A 5,000-nucleotide genomic window follows, 5' to 3' on the forward strand; every position below is an offset into this window, starting at 1 on the left:
ACACTAGATCGCGTGTTAACTCAATTTGTCCCTTAACCTAACTCAATTTGTCCCTTAACCTAACTCAATTTGTCCCTTAACCTAACTCAATTTGTCCCTTAACCTAACTCAATTTGTCCCTTAACCTAACTCAATTTGTCCCTTAACCTAACTCAATTTGTCCCTTAACCTAACTCAAGTTGTCCCTTAACCTAACTCAAGTTGTCCCTTAACCTAACTCAATTTGTCCCTTAACCTAACTCAATTTGTCCTTAACCTAACTCAAGTTGTCCTTAACCTAACTCAAGTTGTCCCTTAAACCTAACTCAAGTTTGTCCCTTAACCTAACTCAAGTTGTCCCTTAACCTAACCGACGTTGTCCCTTAACCTAACCGACGTTGTCCCTTAACCTAACCGACGTTGTCCCTTAACCTAACCCACGTTGTCCCTTAACCTAACCCACGTTGTCCCTTAACCTAACCCACGTTGTCCCTTAACCTAACCCACGTTGTCCCTTAACCTAACCCACGTTGTCCCTTAACCTAACCCACGTTGTCCCTTAACCTAACCCACGTTGTCCCTTAACCTAACCCACGTTGTCCCTTAACCTAACCCACGTTGTCCCTTAACCTAACCCACGTTGTCCCTTAACCTAACCCACGTTGTCCCTTAACCTAACCCACGTTGTCCCTTAACCTAACCCACGTTGTCCCTTAACCTAACCCACGTTGTCCCTTAACCTAACCCACGTTGTCCCTTAACCTAACCCACGTTGTCCCTTAACCTAACCCACGTTGTCCCTTAACCTAACCCACGTTGTCCCTTAACCTAACCCACGTTGTCCCTTAACCTAACCCACGTTGTCCCTTAACCTAACCCACGTTGTCCCTTAACCTAACCCACGTTGTCCCTTAACCTAACCCACGTTGTCCCTTAACCTAACCCACGTTGTCCCTTAACCTAACCCACGTTGTCCCTTAACCTAACCCACGTTGTCCCTTAACCTAACCCACGTTGTCCCTTAACCTAACCCACGTTGTCCCTTTGCCTAACATAGTTCACTGCTCGGAATCTCTGGTGTCGTTGTTATCCTCATGTAGATGTCTTGCGAGTGTTGCTTACTTTCCACATATTCCTGCTATCCACTGTCAATTGTACTGCAATAGGACTATATCGCCGACCCCCCCCCTCCCCCCCCTCTGTCCCCCTCTGTCCCCCTCTTTGTGTCTCTGTCCTCTCAAGCTGGTCGGTCTGGCGTTTGAGTGTTAAATGAGCCTCGCAGCTGTTCAGTTGCATTCAGATGTCGACGCCCTCAGTGTACGTCGTGGTATGGTCTGTGTCCATTGTCCGCTGATGTCGTACGCGTAACCCACACGCTGTACCGATCATCGGTCGTTACGTACAGAGTGAAGTAGTGTGATACGTGTGACCGTACGCTGGCTGTGCCCAACGGTGTCGAATCTCAATTTCCATATGTTGTGCTTGATGCTACTTGTCTCGTCTCCCAATAACAGCTAGGTTGCACTGTGGTACGCCGTAGAGGCGTGTGGGAGGAACGTACGAACGCATTGTATGTCACCCTGGGTCGCTGGGGGTGGTGGTGCGGTGAGTCAGGTCAGGTCAGGTCAGCGTGAGCCGTCTGATGTAGTGACGCGTGTATTCCGACTTTGTCGTATTGCCTCACACAAAGTGCTACCCTGGTGGACCGCGTTCCATATCTGGGACATGCCGCAGATGCCGGTTGACAGTGGATCGCGGAAGGTACATCGCATACGTGCGCGGGCCACCTTCCACGTGTTCTCTTCTGCACATGTCGCAGTGTGTATGTGGTCTGATGTAGCGTGTCGTGACACATGACATCCTGGCATGCAAGAATTGTTGAATTCGCAAATGTAGGTGGACATCTACGTTTACTGCCCAAGATACGCAAATGAACTGGAAATCCGTTGTTGAGCGGTTGTTCACGCTGGAGGTGAATCTGTGATGGCGACGATCGGTACAGCTATTAACCGGTTGTTTCAGCGGTACCCGCCACATCCACACGCGTGACTAGGCCCATGTGGGTATGAAGCGATACGCGGCGGTGGCTTGGTGGGACTGTTCCCGGCCGGTGAAGGGGGGCCGCCCGGCGTGTTGGCCGCGCGCTGCGTGGGCGCACGCGCAACAGGCGGCTGGTGGGGGGCGCCGAGTGGCAGGAGCGCCAGCCGACGGGCCCGGCAGGCGGCGCAGCTACGCTGCGGCGCACCCTGCACGCGGCGCCTGGCGGCCAAAGTTGGTTCAGCCGAGCCCGGTGCGAAGCGCGGTGGACATCTGCAGTGTGCTGGTCTGATTGAGGACTGTGTGCGTTGAGGATGCGCCGCCGCCTGGCACTCGGCGCCGCGACGCCGTCTGCTGCTCGGTCGCCCCAGCGGTTCTCGCAGGTGGTTTGTATCGCAGTTGTGCGGACGTGTTGGCGCGTGCGCTGTGCTGGGAGAGTTCGCTTCTGCACCCAAGTGGGGCTTTGCCCTTGTGTGGCGCTGGCGTTGGAGCTGCCGGTCACCATAGGTGGCGCGTGTTGTCTCCCGCCGGCAATGCCACGACAGCACGCTCCCGGGCCTCTGTCGGCAGCGGCAAGCTCAGTTGGGAGCAAGGGTGTTCGCACTAAAACCGTCTACTCGCCTAACTCCGGGCGATTGCGCCTCTCTCGAAACCGACCAAGTACCTAGGACGGCGCTGCGCGCCGCCGGGACCTGAGAGGGTTTCGAGGTGTATCGTGCAGGGGAGCTCGGCCTCCTCCTGTTTGCAGAATAATTGAGCGGACGCTTGCGTGTTCGCGCGGGCCCCCGGGACACACTCCCGGGCGGCCGGCTGCTCAGCTCTAGTTGACGCAGCTCCCTGGTTGATCCTGCCAGTAGTCATATGCTTGTCTCAAAGATTAAGCCATGCATGTCTCAGTACAAGCCGCATTAAGGTGAAACCGCGAATGGCTCATTAAATCAGTTATGGTTCCTTAGATCGTACCCACGTTACTTGGATAACTGTGGTAATTCTAGAGCTAATACATGCAAACAGAGTCCCGACCAGAGATGGAAGGGACGCTTTTATTAGATCAAAACCAATCGGATTGGCTTGTCTGGTCCGTTTGCCTTGGTGACTCTGAATAACTTTGGGCTGATCGCACGGTCCTCGTACCGGCGACGCATCTTTCAAATGTCTGCCTTATCAACTGTCGATGGTAGGTTCTGCGCCTACCATGGTTGTAACGGGTAACGGGGAATCAGGGTTCGATTCCGGAGAGGGAGCCTGAGAAACGGCTACCACATCCAAGGAAGGCAGCAGGCGCGCAAATTACCCACTCCCGGCACGGGGAGGTAGTGACGAAAAATAACGATACGGGACTCATCCGAGGCCCCGTAATCGGAATGAGTACACTTTAAATCCTTTAACGAGTATCTATTGGAGGGCAAGTCTGGTGCCAGCAGCCGCGGTAATTCCAGCTCCAATAGCGTATATTAAAGTTGTTGCGGTTAAAAAGCTCGTAGTTGGATTTGTGTCCCACGCTGTTGGTTCACCGCCCGTCGGTGTTTAACTGGCATGTATCGTGGGACGTCCTGCCGGTGGGGCGAGCCGAAGGGGTGCTTTCGCGTCCCGAGGCGGACCCCGTTTAAATCCTACCAGGGTGCTCTTTGTTGAGTGTCTCGGTGGGCCGGCACGTTTACTTTGAACAAATTAGAGTGCTTAAAGCAGGCAAGCCCGCCTGAATACTGTGTGCATGGAATAATGGAATAGGACCTCGGTTCTATTTTGTTGGTTTTCGGAACCCGAGGTAATGATTAATAGGGACAGGCGGGGGCATTCGTATTGCGACGTTAGAGGTGAAATTCTTGGATCGTCGCAAGACGAACAGAAGCGAAAGCATTTGCCAAGTATGTTTTCATTAATCAAGAACGAAAGTTAGAGGTTCGAAGGCGATCAGATACCGCCCTAGTTCTAACCATAAACGATGCCAGCCAGCGATCCGCCGCAGTTCCTCCGATGACTCGGCGGGCAGCCTCCGGGAAACCAAAGCTTTTGGGTTCCGGGGGAAGTATGGTTGCAAAGCTGAAACTTAAAGGAATTGACGGAAGGGCACCACCAGGAGTGGAGCCTGCGGCTTAATTTGACTCAACACGGGAAACCTCACCAGGCCCGGACACCGGAAGGATTGACAGATTGATAGCTCTTTCTTGATTCGGTGGGTGGTGGTGCATGGCCGTTCTTAGTTGGTGGAGCGATTTGTCTGGTTAATTCCGATAACGAACGAGACTCTAGCCTGCTAACTAGTCGCGTGACATCCTTCGTGCTGTCAGCGATTACTTTTCTTCTTAGAGGGACAGGCGGCTTCTAGCCGCACGAGATTGAGCAATAACAGGTCTGTGATGCCCTTAGATGTTCTGGGCCGCACGCGCGCTACACTGAAGGAATCAGCGTGTCTTCCTAGGCCGAAAGGTCGGGGTAACCCGCTGAACCTCCTTCGTGCTAGGGATTGGGGCTTGCAATTGTTCCCCATGAACGAGGAATTCCCAGTAAGCGCGAGTCATAAGCTCGCGTTGATTACGTCCCTGCCCTTTGTACACACCGCCCGTCGCTACTACCGATTGAATGATTTAGTGAGGTCTTCGGACTGGTACGCGGCATCGACTCTGTCGTTGCCGATGCTACCGGAAAGATGACCAAACTTGATCATTTAGAGGAAGTAAAAGTCGTAACAAGGTTTCCGTAGGTGAACCTGCGGAAGGATCATTACCGACTAGACTGCATGTCTTTCGATGTGCGTGTCGTGTCGCGCAACACGCTACCTGTACGGCAGTGGCCGTGCGCCGCGTGCGGAACCACGCGTGCCTCTCAAAACTAGCGGAAGTGTTGTTGTTGTGTGGTACGAGCGCTGAAGCTCTGGAGCGGCTGGCCTGCGGTACCTGGCGCCTGGCGCCGGTTTTGAATGACGTTCGCCCGAGTGCCTGTCCGCTCCGGTGTGGAGCCGTACGACGCCCATCGGCTGTGAG

General features: G+C 53.8%; 1 non-coding gene across 1 annotated transcript; it reads left to right on the forward strand.

Annotated features, from left to right (window-relative positions):
• Window positions 1-2,850: 2,850 nt before the first annotated feature.
• Window positions 2,851-4,743, forward strand: LOC126332493 (small subunit ribosomal RNA). The gene has a single exon (XR_007563741.1). It is a non-coding gene; the product is annotated as a small subunit ribosomal RNA (ribosomal RNA).
• Window positions 4,744-5,000: the final 257 nt, after the last annotated feature.

Source organism: Schistocerca gregaria, unplaced genomic scaffold (genome assembly GCF_023897955.1).
Source record: "Schistocerca gregaria isolate iqSchGreg1 unplaced genomic scaffold, iqSchGreg1.2 ptg001471l, whole genome shotgun sequence".
NCBI classification, from domain to species: domain Eukaryota; kingdom Metazoa; phylum Arthropoda; class Insecta; order Orthoptera; family Acrididae; genus Schistocerca; species Schistocerca gregaria.